The 22,872-nt window shown below is 45.5% G+C and overlaps 1 pseudogene; it reads left to right on the forward strand.

The window, feature by feature from the left end:
* The first annotated feature begins 5,647 nt into the window (after window positions 1-5,647).
* Window positions 5,648-7,505, forward strand: LOC124654702 (annotated as a pseudogene).
* Window positions 7,506-22,872: the final 15,367 nt, after the last annotated feature.

The following is a 22,872-nucleotide window of genomic DNA, read 5'->3' on the forward strand; positions in this document are numbered from 1 at the left end:
CAGCACATGCAATGCAAAGTTTCTTTACATGCAGAGTCCTTTTGTTTCTTGATGATCTTTTTAATGTATTCATACATCTATATTATTTGGGTTCTGAATCTTTTTTCCCTTTTGTTTCTTGATGATCAAGGTTATGCTTCATTCAGAGAAACAATTAAGCCCCTTTTTCATTTCTCTGAATTTTGTTTCGTGGCTTTTGTTTATGATTTTAGTTCTAATGCTTTTTTAAGCTACGCAGATATCCTCACGAGTTCGTGTCATTGTAAAAGTCACTCATTGCAAGCAGGATTCAGTGGAGATATTCAGTTAGACCGAGTCTCAACAGAACTGCCCTTTTTCTTAATTGGATGTTGGTGACAATACGAAAGAGATTATTGTATGAATGTAACTTTCCTCCTTCTGCTCAGATATAATTTTTTGCATAGCACTCGCGATGCAAAGTAAACTTCTCTCTGTTCCGAGTGGACTACTTACATGGACTCCCAATTGAAACATACTGATTCACAGGCACCAGCAATGTGTATGCAGTACGTGTTTTCACTTCACACTGATGTTGTTTTTTACCTACTTCCTTTCATGGCCGCAATGCATTTTGCAGCACACAGAAACTTCATTAGCTACAGTTGAGAAGAGACCGGATGGCGAGCTGTGTAGTGAGAAGATGATGGAGGTAACCAGAGTGACCACAAGGTGAAGAAGATCTCCTGCTGTGTACGGGTGCATAATAATTGCCCCCTTTGTTTCATTCATACTGACATCACAAAAATTTGAAAATATGCACCCATTTGGGCACACATGGTTCAGCCTCAGAACCATTGCAACATCTACATGCTCTATCTTCTCCACGAGCACCTAGGCGAGTTCCATCTGACAATTATATCTGATTTTACAAAGAAGGTGCCATTGTTCATATCTAATGCACTTGGCGTATGAGTTTTACCAATAATTTTTGAAAGTTCATATCCGATTCCAAATGATGAATCTCATCTGAGGTGTGTAGTTAGCTTGTATTGCTCTGTGTTTACAGTTAAGTACCGATACTGAATATCCTTATCTTGCAACTACAGTAGATAAAAAATGTGTACTAGATGTTTTGGCACATGGGAGCATATGCTCCCTTTATTTTGAAATGTATGTTACACATGTTTTAAAATTTCAAAAAAATTGAAACGAAAAATTGGTACGTACATCTTCACATGTTACACGCTCACAAAGTCGTTTCATGAAAAATCGACTTGTCGTGCGGCTTGTGTAAAAAAGAAAAAAATCAATGCTTAAAATAAGGCTTTTCAGAAGACAAAATTTCTCTTTTTTATATAGACCACAAAAAATATTGATTCCTCGCGAAACTTGACGAACACACATATATTATGGAGATGTACATGTAGAATTTTTTGTCAAAATTTTTCGACAGTTCAAACATAATTTTTTGGTATAGGGAGCATATGCACCCGGGAGCCGAATTGAATTTCCGCTCTATCATGGGATTCTGACAATCCAAAGGGTTCTTTGTTTTCCACTGATTACTTTGCTCTGAAATCGCAGCCGTGCAAAGGCTACAACAGTTTGCTCCACTCAGTTCATTTCATCATTGCAAAATCATATTCTAATGTAGGGACTAAATATTGCTTGGCTTTAGCTACTGGTCCATCTATGTAGCATGAAGAAAGGCTCATACAATCACTATCTAATGAACTTTTGATGTAGCTAACTTGATATTATCATGAGGTGTCTTTAGTACTCTTACTATCATGAGGTCTTTTCAGATATCTTTACATGGTAACGTTAAACATCAAGTTTTGTTCCTTGGATGAGTTGGAGCTCTCTTAATATTCTACTCAAAACTGCATAACTCAATACGACATTGTTCATTTTTCTGAAAACCATGATTCTCTTCTATATATGATTCTCTGAACAAACGGGGGCATTATTTTTGACTTCCAAGCTTTAGCCCACTGTTAAGATCATGAATGGCATTATTTTTGACTTCCAACCTTTAGCTCCATTATGTTGCACGATGTAACACCCCAACAATATGTAAAAGCTACACACTAGCTTTCATTTCTTTATTGAGTTATCCCAAATATCATGTATCTCTGTGATAGTATGCAGGGCTATGCTATTGGTTAGGTTCCTAGATAATTCACATATTTTTATTTGGTTTGTTGCAACTTTCATTGTTATTTATTTTTTATTCATCTCATGATGTTTAGCAATCGTTGGATGACTATTTGTTATTTATTATTCCCTCCATACACACATGAATGGATGCCGGACACCTCCATCAAGGAGTGGTGGAGAACCATGACTTGCAACGCAAACACAAATCGGAAGGCCATTTCCACCCTTACCATGCTTGTTAGTTGGACGGTTTGGAAGGAAAGAAACCCGAGAGCTTTCCACAAGAAGTCCGCCCCAACTTCGATGCTCCTACAGATTATTAAGGGCGAGACTAGACTTTGGCCCACCGCGGGAGCGAAACACTTGAGCAATGTAATTTTGGGAGAGTGATCCCTTTTTGTTCTCTTGGTCCGTTTGGTTGTAACAAACTTCTCCTTAATTAATGAATGAGACAAAGTTTTTGCCTCTGTTTCAAAAAAAAACTATATTCAGTCTCAGAGTTACTGCATTGGGGAAGTAAACACTATTGTTGATTTCCCATATCAAAACCAACAACTGATGAATCCTGAAGCAGTAAGAAATAACTGCAGTTGGAAAATCTCCAAGCTACGCCTCCACTTGACAAAATTATGTGCTTTGTCTTGGTTTAACCGGATTTTCTTCAGAACATATTTTCAAGACTCTGTTCATACCATGAGTTAATTTGTTAAATAATGTTTAATAGTAGCACATTTTACCTGAGCTCTTCTCATGCTTTTTGGATCTGTGTGTGGAGGTCTGGTTAGAACAATATGATTTTACCTTGTCCCGCTTGAGATAAATCTTGATGGTATGAGTCAGGGCTAAGATGGCTGTTAGTTTTTGTTGATATTGTATCACCAGGAAAATGTGGCTGTTAAGATAACTTTGTGTCTTTTGTAAGGTTTCACATGTACATTAAAGCTTTGGATAATAGTAGGAGTATAATATTAGTGGTTACCCACATTTTTTTATGGTTACAATCCCTGCCCCTAGGCTAGACCAGACACCTGGGCAAACTAAAACGCTCCAAGATGAATTATTCTATTAGCATGTTTTCTTACAGCTGCGAATATAGCAAAACATTTAGTATATTTGTTCCGTATGGCATTTGCCATTTGTTGTTAGTATTTGTTTTTCACCTCGCCGAAGTTGAGATTTCCCAATGCACCCTTTACAAGTCCCACCCAATATGGATGGATGTACTCTATTGAAAAAGACCGTAGTATGAAGTTGCCCTGTCTAGAATATTACGGTTATGTGGCAATTATCAAGCTGATCTCTTGTACATTGGAATTGAGTTAAATACAATTACTCATATGAAGCACCGTACATTTGCAAAGTGTGCATTAACTGGTGCAACCTATATAAATGTGTGAAATTTGCGTACATGAGGAAAGTTGAACATGGAAGATGATATTTCAAATTGTTTGTACGAGTCAAAAATTATTGATTATGCACTTTCTGTGAAATTTAAAATTTCCAAAACAATTGTCCAATATTTAAAATTATGTAGTAATGTGTTAAAAAAGAACGTGCGCTGCACGTGCAAGCTTACTAGTATGTGTATAAGGGAGAGAAAATCACTTTCCAAATATCAACAGGAGAGAGAATGCACTTTCCAATTACCAGAAACAGAGACAAATCACTTCCCAGTTTGCTGTGCAGGTTTCCTTATATGATTCGTGGTGCCCATGCACCATGGTGCACCAGTTAGTTTACCTATATATATATATATATATATATATATATATATATATATATATATATATATATCAAACGGACCGAAACTGTTGGAAATGGCCTTAGGGCATCTCCAACGGGGCGACCCATCCCGCGCCCGCGCGTCCGGATGGGTCGAGCCGGATAAAATCCCGGCCCAACGCGGGGACGCACCGCAAAAGCGGACGGTCGCGGCGTTCGGAACGACGCAAACCCGGCCCAAATCTGGGCTAGGTTTGCGTGGCCGCGGATGGCACGCGCCGTCCGCTCGCGTCTGGACGCTGGTCGCCTCGTCTCCCTTGGGCCCACCTGTCAGTGACCCGGGAGGCTATTAAATGGGGACTGGAGGGGATCTGGCCCTCCACTCCAGTCCCCACTCCACTCCCGCAGCGAAACCGCCACCATGGCCCCGAAGCGACGGTTCGCTTCCGGAGCCAACGACGACGAGGCGAGCAGCAGCCGCCGTTGTCCGCCGGCGCTGCAGCCAGCCGGAGGAAACCGACGCGGCCTCCACATCGGAGAGGCCGCCCGCGGCAGCGCGGCATTGCCGCAACCGCCGCCACTGCTGCTCGAGCCCAAGCCCGAGTCCTCGGAAGAGGACCCCGACCTCCGCGCCGCGCTGCTCATCTCTGCGGCGGAGGAGGACGTGAAATGGCCGCACCTCCATGCGGCCATTCGCACCTCCGAGATGGAGGAAGCCACCCGGCAGGCGGTGGAGGAAGCCGAGGGCTGGGAGCTCTACGCCCAGGCCCGCCAGGCGCGACGGGAGGAGGAGGAAGCGGCGCGGCGGGGAGGAGGCCACGCGCCGCGCGGAGGAGCAGCAGCGTCAGGAATCTCGGCGCCGCGCGGAGGAGGAGCGGCGCCGAGAGGCCGGGCGCCGCGCCCGGCGAGGAGAGGAGTAGCGCCTCGGGGAGGAGGCGCTGCTCCGTGCGCCGCCGCTACCTCGGGTGGCTCCGGACCCCCACTCGGCCTGGGAGGAGGCCATGTGGTCTCCGTGGCCAGAGTCCCCGGCGCGGTCGAGCCACAACAGTGCCTCGCCGCCCGGGGACGTCGTCCACGATGACGACGACGCCGACGACGCCCACAGGGGCTAGGCGGTGCACCGGCGGCCACAGCGCCGCCGACCAAACCCTAATAGAGGGTTTTTAAGTTTAAATTTTAAAGCCCATATAGGGACTTCTTTTGTTAGTTATTAGCCCAAAATAGGGCTATGTAGAAATTTGCCCAAAATAGGGCATATGTTTAGGCTCTGTTTGGTTCTGCTTTTCCAACCTGCTTCTGCTGTAGAAAAGCTAAACGCTAACCAAAGGGGTTTTTTTCAAAGCAGATTCTACAAAATTTCGTTTAAATTTGCATTTTTTTTTTGTTTTGGTATTTTCCGATTATGCGCTGCGTCCGTGCGTTGGGCGCAGCGTGCGACCCAAACGGACACGCGGACGCGGGCCGCTGTCCGCGTGTCCGCTCGGCCACCCAAACGGCCCAAAACAGACGGTCCAACGCGTCCGTTTGGGTCGTGCGGTTGGAGATACCCTTACTCCGGTCCGGTCAATGTATGTCCGTTTCATGTCATAATACACGTATAGTACGATCGAGCGTAGAAGATAGAAAATGTTGCACTAGAATCGTTATCGCGAATGGATCTTCTCTGTGCCACGAAAGGGAAATTTTGAGGGCAATGCATGCCGAAATTTTGACCTTATCCCTAATTTAGGCCTTGCTTCAGTAGTACATAAAGGGTATCCATTCAAGAAGCAACAGAAGCCGCAAGCAGGACGACGGAGACGGACGGACAAGAGCAATGGAGAGCTTGCTTCCGCTTCTCATAGCCCTAGGGGTTCTTCTCCAACTGTGTTGCTGCAGCCCTCCGCCGTCCCCGGTGGTCTGCACGCACGGCAATTTGAATTGCACGGTCACCAACGCCTACGGCTCCTTCACGGACCGTAGCATCTGCCACGCCGCCAACATCGTCTACCCGCGCACCGAGCAGGAGCTCGTGGCTGCCGTGGCGGCCGCGGCCTGTGCGAAACGCAAGCTGAAGGTGGCCACCAAGCACTCTCACAGCATCCCCAAGCTGTCGTGCCCCGGTGGCCGCCACGGCACAATCATAAGCACCGCACGGCTGAACCAGACGGTGCACATTGACGCCGCGAAGCGTCTCATGACGGTGGAGAGCGGCATGCTCCTTCGGGACCTCATCACGGCCGCCGCAGCGGCGGGGCTCGCTCTTCCGAACTCACCCTACTGGTACGGCCTCTCCATCGGCGGACTCCTGGCGACAGGCGCGCACGGGAGCTCGCTGTGGGGCAAGGGAGGCGCCGTGCACTAGTACGTGGTGGGGCTGAGGATCGTGACGCCGGCGCCTGCGATCAAGGGTTTCGCTGTGGTGAGGGAGCTTGGCGCCGATCACCCGGACCTGGACGCCGCGAAGGTCTCCCTTGGGGTCCTCGGCGTCATCTCCCAGGTAACCCTGGCCTTGGAGCCCTTGTTCAAGCGGTCGCTGACGTTCGTGAAGCGCGGCGACTCGGACTTGGCGGACCAGGTGGTTCCGTGGGGCCTCCTCCACGAGTTTGCCGACTTGACATGGTACCCGCAGGACGGCACGGTCATGTACCGCCAGGACGACCGTGTCGACGTCTCCACGCCGGGCAATGGCCTCAATGACCTCCTCATCGTGCGCGCCAGCCCCACCCGCGGGACCATCGGCGCGAGAGTCGCCGAGGAGTCGATGCAAATGAAGAACGTCACCGACGTCGCCCGGTGCGCGGCGGCGCAGGTGCAGGTGTCCGCGCAAGAGCAGCAGGGCTTCGGCTTCACGAACGACGGCGTCTCCTTCACGGGGTACCCGGTTGTAGGGTACCAGCACCGCATGCAGGCGGCCGGCTCGTGCATCGGCGGCCCGGAGGACGGCCTCCTCACGTCCTGCGTCTGGGACCCGCGCATCCGGGGCTCCTTCTACTACAACTCCGGCTTCAGCGTCGCGCTCTCCAAGGTGCCGGCGTTCATCGCCGACGTGCAGCGGATCAGGGACCTCAATCCGGGCAGGTTCTGTACCGGCGTCGACGGCAGGGTGGGCCTGATGTTCCGCTACGTCAAGGCCTCCTCCGCTTACCTCGGCAAGCCCGAGGACTCGATCGACCTGGACATCCTCTACTACCGGAGCCGCAGCTACGGCATCCCGCGTGTGTACGCCGACCTAGTGGACGAGATCGAGCAGATGGCGCTGAACAAGTACGGCGGCCTGCCGCACTGGGGCAAGAACCGCGACTTCGCATTCGACGGTGCCATCGCAAAATACCCCAAAGCCGATGAGTTTCTGCTGGTGAAGGATAGGTACGACCCCGACGGGCTCTTCTCCAGCGAGTGGAGCGACCAGGTGCTCGCCATCCGCGGGAGTCCCACTGTCGTCAAGAAGGGCTGCGCCATCGAAGGGCTCTGCGTCTGCTCCGACGACTCGCACTGCGCGCCAGAGCAGGGCTACTTCTGCCGGTCAGGAAAGGTGTACCGGGAAGCTAGAGTTTGCTCCTTCGTCAAGGACAACAGAAAATAATGATTGGTTTCTTTCAAATACGAACAATAATACTATTGCTATCATGCTCTATTCAATATTGCTGTTTTTATGGCTCAGTTGTGTGATTGTAGTTGGAGTTTTACAAGTGATAATATCTTGAATTTTACATGGATCAGTTTACAAGTGTTTATTTGTCTTCTCTTCGTGGCAGAAAACACACTTCGTACAACCATGTCAATTTCGCTTTGCAAGATTATCTTTAGTAAGAATAACACCCCAACGAAGGTACCAAGCAAAAACTTTAGTTTTGAGTGGTATCTTCATCTTCCAGGTAGATTTATAATTTACTACCGGTTGAATAGGTTCAATTAAGGCAGTGTACATAGATCCAACAGAGAATATCCCGTTTTTTGTAAGATTCCAACGGAACTCATCTAATCCTTGTCGCAGTTGGACAGAAGCTAATCTCTGTATTAGCTCATTCCAAGAGGCCAAACGAGGACCAATGAGATCACGCCTGAATATCACAGATGGAGGTGATGTTTCCATCGCCTTATGTATAGTATCATGTTTATGTCTCACAATATTTAACAAGGCTGGATATTGTTCACGAAGAGTGGTTGTTCCCAACCATATGTCCTCCAAGAACCTTATCTTAGACCCATCTCTAATGGAAAAGGAGCTATGTGGGAAGAAATATTTCTTAGTTGCCATAATGCCTGCAGCTGATATAATATGACCAAGATATTCAACTTCCTCAGCAGAAAATGTATATTTAGACAATTTAGCTTTTAATTGGTGTGTTCTCGGTACTTGTAATGCTACCTTCAGATGTCTAGAATGTGCTTCCATATTATTGTTGTAGATAAGTATATTATTGAAGAATACTAATATAAACTATCCGAAGAGGAGAGAAAAAAATATTATTCATGAAAGGAGCTATGTGGGAAGAAATATTTCTTAGTTGCCATAATGCCTGCAGCTGATATAATATGACCAAGATATTCAACTTCCTCAGCAGAAAATGTATATTTAGACAATTTAGCTTTTAATTGGTGTGTTCTCGGTACTTGTAATGCTACCTTCAGATGTCTAGAATGTGCTTCCAACATATTTTGTTCTATCACTGGTATTGGGTACTTATTTTTATTACTGCATAATTGTCTGAAATCAGTGCACAATTTATATGTCTTGTCCTTTTTTGCTACTGCTAGTGTTGTTGAAGAGTAGAGCCTAGAGCTATGTTTGATTTCCTTGTTTTTGAGCAATTCCTTGATCATATTTTCCACTTTTTTTAGTATGTGACATTCTATAAGGTCTAACATTTGGGGCGATTTTCTCCTTTTAGTAGGAATTTGTCTCTTCAGAGATATGCTCCGTATAAGAATGCGAATTTTCATGGCATTGGAAAATTCTTTGTAGGATCCCACACCTCTTCAAAGTGACGCACCTTCCTCCTAAGGAAGGGAATACAAGAATACATCTTTATCTCAATTATATGTGGCTATTGATATATGCAATTGCACACGTGGAAGTAGCTAGACTACCGGAAAAAACTTACCAGTGAGGGACGTGTTTTCTACACTGTTGATAGTAGAGGCTAACGTCACCATTATACAACATTGGTAATGTGTACCACTGATAAGCACCAAATACGTCACAGGTAGGATGCAACGCTGACGACAAAATTGATTTTCAGTCGTCTCTGGTAGTTGCTAATCTGACAACCGAGGCAAAGTGGCGATATTCCAGTGGCGACAAAAAAATGTTTTTTACGTCAGCAGTGCTCCAGATCTAGCGTCAATAAACAAAACGAGGACGTCAACACTAATTTGAGGGTGACGTGTCTACCTAACAGGTTGCCGTCAATTCTAATGTTCCTGTGATGGACTTCATTCCATATAAACTGTCGTTAGTATCTTGCCGCTGACGTCCTAGTTATGAGCGTTTGTCATTATTATTTCACCGCTGACATCCATATTTTAGCTCACGTTGTCATTATTTAATTAGTACTGAAGAATAATATTTTTTTCCCTGATTGTCTCTAATAGTGTAATTTGTGAAGGGTATTCGAATCCTATCTTTCGCTCTATATTTAAGCGCTGGCGTTCATATTTTCTTTGAGTGTCACTGGTTATGATTTTCAAATTAAAAAATAATCTGGTATTTTCCATCTAAATATATTTTAGGGAGAGGTATGTAAAAAAGCAGACGTTTAATTGGGATACATATTATAAAAAAAGCCAGAAGTACTCCAACCGTTCCTTTTTATAATAGCATGCTAAAACGTCTTACAAAAACAGAGGAAGTAGCAATTTGCAACATAACCACTTACCATGATAAGGTAAGTTTGCAGCTAAACAATGGTCCTTATTTTGGCGTGGAAAATTATTCAACCTCCAAGAAAGGCAAAAGAAAAGTTTTAAGCACCACAACTTTAAATTGATCCTCAATCTCCAGTCCTGTGAGGAGCTTTCACATAGAGTAGGCTCGTAATATTTTGTCTATAATTAACAAGATTCATGTTTAATAAGCACTATCATGCATGTAGAGCATACATAGGTGTTTAAGCAATTTATCTTCAACAAAAGAACAAGCTAACCAAGGACATGTATAAGCATTATCATCACATGACTCACCTAAATCTAACAATATCAAAATAAGTTTACTATACCTATTAGAAGCAAACGTTATCATCTTTTTTCCGGCAGCTGAAGAAACACACCTTGCATAGAGCAAGTGTTAATCCGACTTTTCTGGTTTGTCCACCTTGAGTTGCCAAAGCGCTCAAACACCTTAATCACTTCCATCTTCACGATTTCTGCTGATAATCACAAATTTTGCAACAAGTTCTGTGCCGTTTTTTTGGGAACAATTGCCCATGTGCAACCACCATTAGGCATTCCTGGCCATACACTTTAGCCAGTACACAACAGAATGTAGGTTCCTGTGGACCACATGTAATGCAAAGATTTTAGATCCAACACGATTAATAGGCTAAACAAGTACTATTCTAACAAATGGTTGAGGCGATTGTGCTTACAGGGATGTCGTGGACTGTATTTGGTGACCCCGTGGGTGAACCCTTCGACATAGGTGCTGCTACTCCGTTTAAGAGTTAGCCCGGCAGGATCGTCCCACATCTAGATGTCGATGGATTCCGGGGGTATTTGACATGGAGAAAGCTTTGTGCTGGTATTTAGAAATTAACATGATATTCAGGTTTAGATAAGCAGTGACATACATGTAGAGCATATATAAGTGTTCAAAAAAATTAACGTCAAGGGGATGCAAGCATCATATCAAACAAATGTATTTTTTAACAATGAGCCCACTAGATGATAAATAGGTATTCCGGGTACTGAAAATTCATAGTCAAGAAAAAACCATCGTTTGGCAGAGATCCAGGAGTTCTTGGTTCATCTTTTGGCTCGGCATGTCATTCTTCCATTTATTCATCTGCTTGATGTCATCATTGTCCTTGGTAGAAACTTTTTGCATACGTAAGTAACCGCATCAGCCGAGCGCTTCCGTGATGTTCTTGTGCCTTTTCTACTCTACAACAACCCGCATTTGCAAAGATGATGTGTCCATTCTACAAGAAATAGAAACTAGATATAAAAACGAATTTAGAAGAAGTATATTACCGACGGAAACACTATTGAACTCGACAGAATACTAGATAACATCAGTAGAGTATAAGAAGGATATAAATATGTCATTATAACCACAAGTAAATAAGGTGTACATATGAAATTGATTAAATTATGAACACTACAAAATAATAAATGAATTATACTGAAATGTTACTCTCAAATATAGCAGAACATTGTCATAATATAATGCATTTGCATGAAAATGAAAACATTTAAATCAAATTGTCCTAACCATGCATATATGATTGTCACACAATTGTAGCAATATCGTCGTGGTGAACAGACATATGGCATGGGTAGGCTTAAGTTAGGGGTCGATGGACACTAGAGGATCCGGTGAGGGAAGGTGAACTAGAAAGCACAAAAAGATCTACCCAGGTCCAGGACCCTCGTGAGGAGGTAAAACCCCTACTCCTGCCTGTCTGGATGTATATATCTCGAGGTGGAATCCCTGCTACAATGGTGCTCCTTGAGCTATGTAGCGAGAGGAGGAAGAAGCATTGTGGCTCTATGCGTATGAGAATGAGAATGAAGAATGCATTGACCCTCTACAAAGGAGGCCCTGCACCCTCTTATATAGTGGGGGCAGGTTACATGTCAGAAAACCTAGCATGGTATAAAGCCAGTTTCCATGCCCTCAAAGTCTTCCCCTGGGCTGTGCCGTGAGCTTCCATCTTGTCGCCCAGGACATCCTCGATGGGACTGGGCATATACGTACTTGTCACTTCGCCACGTTGACCAATGTGCTCTGTCACGCTGGTCAGCGCATGATGAGCTCATACAACGCTTGGAATGTAGTGACGTGCTTGCCATGATGATGAGATTCTTGCGTGATTACAGGGACGAGACTTGAGCGCTGACTTTGGGGAGTGGCATATGACCATTGTCCCTATGCCGGACCCCTATGTCAACTCCCACAGTGTATCTCGATTCTTTCCTCCCAGCATCCCTTCTAGGATCTGAGATAACCGGGTTAAGGTAAGTCGGTTTTGGTATACCGGCATAGGTAAGTCGGTTTTCCTATTCGGCTACCCTTAGCCCGGTCAACCTCCAACTTGGTCAATGGAAGTTTACCTGCAAATAAGTTCATCCGGCTTGCCTCAGTAAGCCGGCACTATGGAGATAACTTGGCTATTATGCCATACCATTAGCCTACCGGGGCCCCCGACATTAGTCCATGCAGCTGGTGTGGCCCTATAGTGCCAATTAGAAGGGCCGCAGCAGGTTCCCCCACTAAACTCCACTTTTCACAAAGTACCTAGTTAGTTATCTTGGCTTCATTTTATATGTCGGTGATGACTTTCCAACTTGTATTGGCAACACCTTTGCCGAATCTTCTGGTGAAACCGACTTAGTTTTGTCAGACATAAAGTTTATCTCGGTTTTGAAACCATTCATTGTCTTCTTATCCCGGCATTGCAGCTGTCTGCACAAGCATTTTGAATTTCATCCCAGTCATTGGTCACCACCACGTGTCATCAAGTTGCGAGGGAATCCCTAGCAAAAGACAATATTTTCATAAATTCAGAGTAAGCAATTTTCTTCCTATGAAGAGCATGGAAGACCAACTCAGCCATCTTGTTTAAGGAAGCAACATCAAGTTCTTCCATATCATCATCCCCATCATCACTACATAGATAGGGTTCCCAAGAAGGAGATACCTTTGAATCCCTAGCCATAAGGCATGTGTAAGAACCGTGAGACGATGAAGATGATGAACTACATGAAGCTCCATTCAAGACCTCATCTCGGCCCATAGTATCTTCGGTTTCCTTTACATTGTTAGCCACAAAAAAACTAGATGAAAAGGAAGCACTTATATCATGGCAACAATACATGTCAAGCACATCATCATAAGATTTAGATAAACACTTGGAAGGAAATGCAAGGACTATCAATACAAGCATGTAAAGCATTTTTAGTGCTATAAGTCTTCAAGTCCAAAGATGAAGCATTATAATGAGATAGATATGAAGGATCACCAAGAGTAAACTCACTATCAACAATCCAATGTTCATCACCACTCACCATACCATTACCTTGTGTCTTACCACACTTCGGTGAAGTGGAAGGAGTGCAATCATCCTCAATGGTCTTGGAACACATCATATATATCTCGAAACTTTGTCCATAACCCATGAGCACTCTGGAAAGGCATGATTGAAGAGATAACTTCATGGCTCACAACATGGCAAAGCACTTTAGTAGCTTCAGCATCTAGATAAGAGTTTTTCTTCTCCTCAAAATATGGACTTTGTGGATCCTTAGGAGGAGAAAACCCATATCAATAATTTTCTCCATATGTAGGTGCATGCCTCGAAAATAATAAGCATGTAGATTTTCCGAACATCATAGTTTGTGCCATTAAATATTAAAGTGTCATTGTACACTAATCCCCTAGCCGACATCTGTACTCTCAAGGCAGTGAAGCATAGAAAGAGAGGCCAAGCTCTGATACCAACTGAAATACCAAGGATGTCACCTAGAGGGGGTGAATAGGCAGTTTCAAAAACTTCTACTCGAGGGCTTGAAAAAGTGCGGAATAAAATTTTGTTTTACTTTTCAAGCACAAAGCCAATAGACTAGGGTTTTCCTATGTGCACCAACAACCTATGGTAAGCAATATAAGAAACAAGGTGATAGCAAGATATAGAACATCAAACACGAAGGCTATTAAAAAGTAAAGTGCATAAGTAAAGTGTCTTGGGTTGGGAAGTAACGGAGGAACGCGGAGACGACAATGTATCCAGAAGTTCACACCCTTTCGGGTTCTACTCTCCGTTGGAGCGGTGTGGAGGCACAATGCACTCCCAATGCCACGATGGCGCACCGTATTCTCCTCGAGCCTTCCCGGAAATCCTCCATCCACTAAGGGACCCTTGAGGGTGGTCACCGAACCCGTACAAGCTTGGGGCGAGTTCCACAACTTAATTGGAGGCTCCCAAGTAAACTACACAAAGGTCACAAGCTTGAGGAAAACTCCACAACAATTGGAGGCTCCTGCATAATTCCACTAAGACAACACAGCCACAAGATATCACACCACCACAAAGGCACACTGCCACAAAGGCCGCAACACCACAAAGGCTACAACACCATGAAGGCCACAACGCCACAAAGGCAACAAGGCTACAGAGGAAATAATGCCACAAAGGTTACCACGCCACAAAGGCTACAACACCACAAAGGCCTACAAGCTGTCTAGGGTTCCAAGAACCTAAGAGGTAATGCCCACGAAATCGCACGTGACTGAATCTCCGTAGAGAACTCAAACTGATGCACCTTATGCATTGGCAAGAACACCACTAAGATGCCCAAGTCCTTCACTCCCAAATTCCAGCAAAGCTACAAAATCTATTGGGCGAATAAGGGAGGAAGAACAAAATGATGGATGAACACCAAATTCTCTCCAAGAAATACATCAAGGGATTCCCTCACAAAGAGAGAAATTTGATTGCTAGAGTAGTAGAGCCAGGTCTTCTCTTTCTTTTCCCAAAATGATGCAACCAGATTTGAAGGGGAGAAAAGATTTCAAGCTCTCAAGACGAACAACAATGGAAGAGAGCAAGGGAGGAAATCCACAAAAGACTCCAAGATCTAGATTTAGCAAAATTCCCTCACTAGAAAGGGATTTTGATTGGTAGGATTGTAGATCTAGATCTCCTCTATTTTCCCTCAAAAATATGCAAGAATCATGGAGGGATTGAGGAGATAGGAAGCTCAAGAGGGTCAAGAATGGAGGATAAAAACATGCTCAAGAACGTTCCTAAAGGGTGGGGAACTATTAGGGAAGACGGACCCCTTAAATAGGTCCCCCGAAATCCAACCATTATGTGCAGCTGGGGGGGGGGGGGGGGGGGGGTGATGGTGATGGTTCGGGGGGGTCCAGGGACTAGATGGTCCGCCCCCACCTTAAATTAGGGTGGCCAACTTGCAGTAATAGGGTTGGACGTAAAAAACTCCTAGAATGACCAAAACTAAAGCGACCATAAGTTGAGCATCCGAACTCCGATTTTGATAATTTTGGAATCGTTTTGAAGCTAGCAACAAGCTATGCAAGATCATGCAGGGAAACATCCTAGTAGCACCTTAAAACTTCCAGGGAAACATCATAGTCCAACAAGGGAAGATAAAAACAAATGAAGAGACATGACATATCTAAAAGATACATACCGATAAAACCTTCAAACTTGAAAATGCAAAAAGTTTTCCATGTAGATTCCGTTTTCGATGAGATAGAACTTGTAATGAGAATGAGAAAAAGCTCTAAATAATCACATGGATAAGAACCAAAAATAACTAAGAAATATGATGCAAAGAATTCAAGGGTTTCTCTCCGAACAATACGACCAAGTTACTCATTCAAGAGCCCTCTTGATAGTACGACCAACTATCCTAAACACCCGGTCTCCCAACACCAACAAGAGACCGGTAAGAGAGAAAACCTAAAAAAGAACAAACTTTGACCTTGCGCAATCCACTTGAGCTTCACGATGACGATCTTGACCGCTTCAAGATGGAACACCTCTCTTGATTGATCTTGCTTGATGACGTCTTGCGGATTGCTCCCCCCATGACCCATCATGGGAGGGTGTCTTCTTCGGCATATCTTCATGTACCCATGACCAACATATGGATGTCAAGCTCCATCTTCATGCCTCTTCTTCAATGCATGTCTTCGTCTTCATTCTTCTTCATTGCACTCCACGGTCTTCATTCTTCATATTGTTGATGTCCTGAAGATGTGCATGAGAACTCGCTCCTTATTCTTCTTCAAGACATACTTAGCACTTGATCTTTTTCATTTGCATCTTCTTGCAACCTTGAAACCAAGATATGGTTCAAGCATTGCCTATGGAAAAAACCTATAAGAGAAACTCAATGCAACCATTAGTCCATAGGAATTGTCATCAATTACAAATGCAAACATGGGGAATCCATGTCCTTTCAAATGTCCAAACTTAACCTTTGCTTGTTAATTTTTTCCTTTTTGATTTATACTAAGATTACCATATTTTAAGACAGAAGTTTCTTTCTAAATTAATTATTAGTACGTGTTATCCATTTTCTTAGAGATTATATTATTTATTTTTTCCTTAAGGTTTGATTTATTTATAAAAAGTCACTCACCGGTAATTGGCCGTGTAACGGGGGCAAGCCAACAAAGTGAAATTAACTAGAAAAGTGCATGGACTAGATCTTTCTAGAACCAATGATGGGCCCACCGTAAAACAACACATATCACACGTCTTTCTCCACTCTCCTTATGTTCTCGTTCATCCCATGTCTTTCTTCCTTGCTTTGCCTTCTCCACATCGCATACCTTCCACCATTGTGCTTCCAGCCTCTCCCTCCTGATGGCGTGTATTTCACACGTTCGTTGGGCAACCCCAAGAGGAAGGTATGATGCGCACAGCAGCAAGTTTTCCCTCAGAAAGAAACCAAGGTTTATCGAACCAGGAGGAGCCAAGAAGCACGTTGAAGGTTGATGGCGGCGGGATGTAGTGCGGCGCAACACCGGAGATTCCGGCGCCAACGTGGAACCCGCACAACACAACCAAAGTACTTTGCCCCAACGAAACAGGTGAGGTTGTCAATCTCACCGGCTTGCCGTAACAAAGGATTAACCGTATTGTGTGGAAGATGATTGTTTGCAAAGAAAATAGTAAAAACAAGTATTGCAACAGATTTGTATTTCAAGATAAAAGAATGGACCGGGGTCCACAGCTCACTAGAGGTGTCTCTCCCATAAGATAAAAGCATGTTGGGTGAACAAATTACAGTCGGGCAATTGACAAATAGAGAGGGCATAACAATGCACATACATGACATGATAAGTATAGTGAGATTTAATTGGGCATTACGACAAAGTACATAGACCGCCATCCAACCGCATCTATGCCTAAAAAGTCCACCTTCGAGTTATCATCCGAACCCCTCCGGTATTAAGTTGCTAACAACGGACAATTGCATTAAGTATGGTGCGTAATGTAATCAACAACTACATCCTCGGACATAGCGCCAATGTTTTATCCCTAGTGGCAACAAGCACAACACAACCTTAGAACTTTCTCGTCATCTGTCCCGGTGTCAATGCGTGCATGAACCCACTATCGAGCATAAGTACTCCCTCTTGGAGTTAAAAGTAAAAACTTGGCCGAGCCTCTACTAGAAACGGAGAGCATGCAAGATCATAAACAACACATGTATAATAACTTGATAATTAACATGACATGGTATTCTCTATCCATCGGATCCCGACAAACACAACATATAGAATTACGGATAGATGATCTTGATCATGTTAGGCAGCTCACAAGATCCAACAATGAAGCACAATGAGGAGAAGACAACCATCTAGCTACCGCTATGGACCCATAGTCCAGGGGTGAACTACTCACTCATCACTCCGGAGGCGACCATGGCGGCGTAGAGTCCTCCGGGAGATGATTCCCCTCTCCGGCAGGGTGCCGGAGGCGATCTCCTGGATCCCCCGAGATGGGATCGGCGGCGGCGGCGTCTCTGGAAGGTTTTCCGTATCGTGGCTCTCGGTACCGGGGGTTTCGTCACGGAGACTTTTTATAGGCGGAAGGGCAGGTCAAGAGGCGGCACGGGGCCCCACACCACAGGGCCGCGCGGCCAAGGGGGGCCGCGCCGCCTATGGTGTGGCCCCTCCGTGGCCCCTCTTCGTCTCTCCTTCGGACTTCCGGAAGCTTCGTGAGAAAATAGGCCCCCGGGCTTTGATTTCGTCCAATTCCGAGAATATTTCCTTACTAGGATTTCGAAACCAAAAACAGCAGAAAACAAAGAATCGGCACATCGGCATCTTGTTAATAGGTTAGTTCCAGTAAAATGCACGAATATGACATAAAGTGTGCATAAAACATGTAGATAACATCAATAATGTGGCATAGAACATAAGAAATTATCGATACGTCGGAGACGTATCAAGCATCCCCGTTGATCGCCAAAACCCACCGGCGGGCAGCGACCGTCAACACGGTAGAGCCGGGAAGAGCCTAGAGCTGCGGCTGGCCGAGACCCCTCCGAGCGACGGCCCGCAATGCTCTTCCGGTCACACGTCCGATGCGAAGTGCAAGGGCGTGCCACCCGACCTATACCCGGTCGGGAAGGTGATGAAGATGCCTCGCTTAGTTTCTGCAGGGCACACACGTAAACGTTAAATACGAGCCTCGATCGGCTCTCGAGTTACCTCGTGAATCGGCTCAAAAGAGCCGATTCACCCATGATTCGGACGGGGTGTCCGAATATATGGTGGTCCCGCTTGATCAAGATAAAGCTGATTAGATCTACGACGATTTAGGGTTTTCACCGCATAATCGGATCATCCTACTCACGATCGGGCCTCGCGCTCGCGCACGGTGACCGTAAGCCGATCCTAGACAGGGCCTAAAAACCAACACGAGGTTGATCCTCGGAACGTCCTTTCTAGGGCTAGCAAACGCCACCCTACACGCCGCTGGATCCTCCAACCCTTTGTAAGGCCTAACTATTGCGGATGTTAAACTAATCCTTGATGAACAAGGAGCAACCGTAACAGATCAGATCTACTAAATAATGATCAAGCGGGGTGCCGCCCCCACACCTGAGATAGGTGTGAGGGCGGCTAGACATGCAAGGGTTGCACTACGTAAGCATGCTTAAACGAAGAACAATGCTAACCCTAACACATCTATGATAACTATGTTGCTCGCCATCAAAAGCGCTTCAAGACGAGCAACGCATGAACAACGTGGGCAGGCTTAGTCTGCCTAGATCGCAAGATGCGATCTAGGCAGCATGGTGCTTACCGGTAGAAACCCTCGAGACGAAGGAGTTGGCGATGCGCCGAGATTTGTTTGTTTGGGTTGAACGTGAGTTGTTGTTTATTCCATAAACCCTAGGTACATATTTATAGTCCAGGGGACTTTCTAATTCGAGCGTGCACCAAACCGTGCACGGGTAAAACTCTAACTTCTAAACTAAGATGCGATCTAATATGTTACAGATACACGGGCAATTTAGCCCAACTTGGTATAGAAGGCCGATTCATGTACTTCTTTCATGTATATTCTTCAAGTCCATCTTCAATCGCGGCCCACCTCTCGATCCGGTCAAATTCCGGTGATAACACATGCCCTCCTGGTTTTGGAAATGACATTTCCAAAATCATTATGCTTTTCCTTCGTCGGGTCATGTCGTGGCAGAGCAGAACCGCCGATTGTTAGCTGGATCGACGCCCAATGAGCCGATAGCAACGCATTGGTCTCTCATAATCTGTCCTTCATCTTCTTCGACCGATGACTCCGAGACCCGGTGATCCTCCTCGGGTCGGTTGCCCCCGAGTCTCGCTCAAGGCGAAACGAGACGAGGATACACAAATTAGCCGAATGGACTCGGGCTTGATCATGTCCGAGGGCACTATCATGCGGAGCCGGCCGATTTGAACGAAATCGGCTCTCCGTAGGAGAGGACCTTCGGGGTGAGCTGCCCCCGAGTTTCTTCAGTCCAAATGTCATGACTACATATTCAAACAAGCCCATTGAACCCGGTACTCGAATGCGGTCTTGTGTATATCTTCCGGATATTGCCAACATAAAGTAATATAACAAGTGCAATATGCAAGTATGTAGGAATCAATGCACAGTTAACACAAGTGTTTGCTTTTTTAGATAGAAGGAAATGGGTAAACTGACTCAACAATAAAAGTGAAAGAAAGGCCCTTCGCAGAAGGAAGCATGGATTGCTAAATTTGTGCTAGAGCTTTTATTTTGAAAACATGAAACAATTTTGTCAACGGTAGTAATAAAGCATATGAGTTATGAAAGTTATATCTTACAAGTTGCAAGCCTCATGCATAGTATACTAATAGTGCCCGCACCTTGTCCTAATTAGCTTGGACTACCGGATCTTTGCAATGCACATATTTTAACCAAGTGTCACAATGGGGTACCTCCATGCCGCCCGTACAAAGGTCTAAGGAGAAAGCTCGCATTTTGGATTTCTCGCTTTTGATTATTCTCAACTTAGACATCCATACCGGGACAACATGGACAACAGATAATGGACTCCTCTTTAATGCATAAGCATGTGGCAACAATTATTATTCTCATATGAGATTGAGGATATATGTCCAAAACTGAAACTTCCACCATGATTCATGGCTTTAGTTAGCGGCCCAATGTTCTTCTCTAACAAATGCATGCTCCAACCATTAAGGTGGTAGATCTCTCTTACTTTAGACAAGACAGACATGCATAGCAACTCACATGATATTCAACAAGGAATAGTTGATGGCGTCCCAGAAAACATGGTTATCGCACAACAAGCAACTTAATAAGAGATAAAATGCATAAGTACATATTCAATACCACAATAGTTTTTAAGCTATTTGTCCCATGAGCTATATATTGCAAAAGTGAATGATGGAATTTTAAAGGTAGCACTCAAGCAATTTACTTTGGAATGGCGGATAAATACCATGTAGTAGGTAGGTATGGTGGACACAAATGGCATAGTGGTTGGCTCAAGGATTTTGGATGCATGAGAAGTATTCCCTCTCGATACAAGGTTTAGGCTAGCAAGGTGTTTAAAGCAAACACAAGTATGAACCGGTACAAGCAAAACTCACATAAAAGACATATTGAAAGCATTATAAGACTCTATACCGTCTTCATTGTTGTACCTTTATCATCATATCGAAGCCGATCGCTTGAACCGGCCTCCTCTTCGTCCTTGCCACCGTAGTGATCGCTCTCTTCTTTGTCTTTGCCATGGCGGTAAACGTACCCTGCCATGTTGACACCAAAGGAGAACCCTGGCTCCCTTAAGGAGTGGCTGAGATCCACCATGTTGACGCCGAGCAACGGACGTGTGTTTCCATTGAGCTTGACACCGTGTGAACGGGTCTTCTCAAAGGAGCCGATGAGTTCGGCTTCACGGATGGCCTTCGACTCATCGTCTTTCTCTCGACGGGGAGGACAGGTCCACTCCATCGAGCGCGCTTTCGGTGAGAACCCCTTCCACCGATGCCATGGGAGCGGGTTCTATGGAAAGAGCCGATGAGGTCGGCTTCGAGGATCGCTTTGATCTCGTCGTGCTTCTTCTTGAGCTCGTCCGTCAGATCCTCGTACTTGACCGGAGTGCTTTCCGCCATCTCAGATGTAGATGGCGATGCGGTGGATGTCGAAGATTGTCCCACCGGGCGTGCCAGAATGTGTTGACTGCCAAAACCCACCGGCGGGCAGCGACTGTCAACACGGTAGAGCCGGGAAGAGCCTAGAGCTGCGGCTGGCTGAGACCCCTCCGAGCGACGGCCCGCAATGCTCTTCTCGGTCACACGTCCGATGCGAAGTGCAAGGGCGTGCCACCTGACCTATACCTGGTCAGGAAGGTGATGAAGATGCCTCGCTTAGTTTCCTGCAGGGCACACACGTAAACGTTAAATACGAGCCTCGATCGGCTCTCAGGTTACCCTGTGAATCGGCTCAAAAGAGCCGATTCACCCATGATTCAGACGGGGTGTCCGAATATATGGTGGTCCTGCTTGATCAAGATAAAGCTGATTAGATCTACGACGATTTAGGGTTTTCACCGCATAATCGGATCATCCTACTCACGATCGGGCCTCGCGCTCGCGCACGGTGACCGTAAGCTGATCCTAGACGAGGCCTAAAAACCAACACGAGGTTGATCCTCGGAACGTCCTTTCTAGGGCTAGCAAACGCCACCCTACACGCCGCCGGATCCTCCAACCCTTTGTAAGGCCTAACTATTGCGGATGTTAAACTAATCCTTGATGAACAAGGAGCAACCGTAACAGCATCAGATCTACTAAATAATGATCAAGCGGGTGCCGCCCCCACACCCGAGATAGGTGTGAGGGCGGCTAGACATGCAAGGGTTGCACTACGTAAGCATGCTTAAACGAAGAACAATGCTAACCCTAACACATCTATGATAACTACGTTGCTCGCCATCAAAAGCGCTTCGATGACGAGCAACGCATGAACAACGTGGGCAGGCTTAGTCTGCCTAGATCGCAAGATGCGATCTAGGCAGCATGGTGCTTACCGGTAGAAACCCTCGAGACGAAGGAGTTGGCGATGCGCCGAGATTTGTTTGTTTGGGTTGAACGTGAGTTGTTGTTTATTCCATAAACCCTAGGTACATATTTATAGTCCAGGGGACTTTCTAATTCAGGCGTGCACCAAACCGTGCACGGGTAAAACTCTAACTTCTAAACTAAGATGCGATCTAATATGTTACAGATACACGGGCAATTTAGCCCAACTTGGTATAGAAGGCCGATTCATGTACTTCTTTCATGTATATTCTTCAAGTCCATCTTCAATCGCGGCCCACCTCCGATCCGGTCAAATTCGGTGATAACACATGCCCCTCGGTTTTGGAAATGACATTTCCAAAATCATTATGCTTTTCCTTCGTCGGGTCATGTCGTGGCGGAGCGAAACCGCCGATTGTTAGCTGGATCGACGCCCAATGAGCCGATAGCAACGCATTGGTCTCTCATAATCTGTCCTTCATCTTCTTCGACCGATGACTCGAGACCCGGTGATCCTCCTCGTGTCGGTTGCCCCCGAGTCTCGACCAAGGCGAAACGAGACGAGGATACACAAATTAGCCGAATGGACCCGGGCTTGATCATGTCCGAGGGCACTATCATGCGGAGCCGGCCGATTTGAACGAAATCGGCTCTCCGCAGGAGAGGACCTTCGGGGTGAGCTGCCCCCGAGTTTCTTCAGTCCAAATGTCATGACTACATATTCAAACAAGCCCATTGAACCCGGTACTCGAATGCGATCTTGTGTATATCTTCTGGATATT

The sequence above is a fragment of the Lolium rigidum genome, chromosome 5, assembly GCF_022539505.1.
Source record: "Lolium rigidum isolate FL_2022 chromosome 5, APGP_CSIRO_Lrig_0.1, whole genome shotgun sequence".
Taxonomy (NCBI): domain Eukaryota; kingdom Viridiplantae; phylum Streptophyta; class Magnoliopsida; order Poales; family Poaceae; genus Lolium; species Lolium rigidum.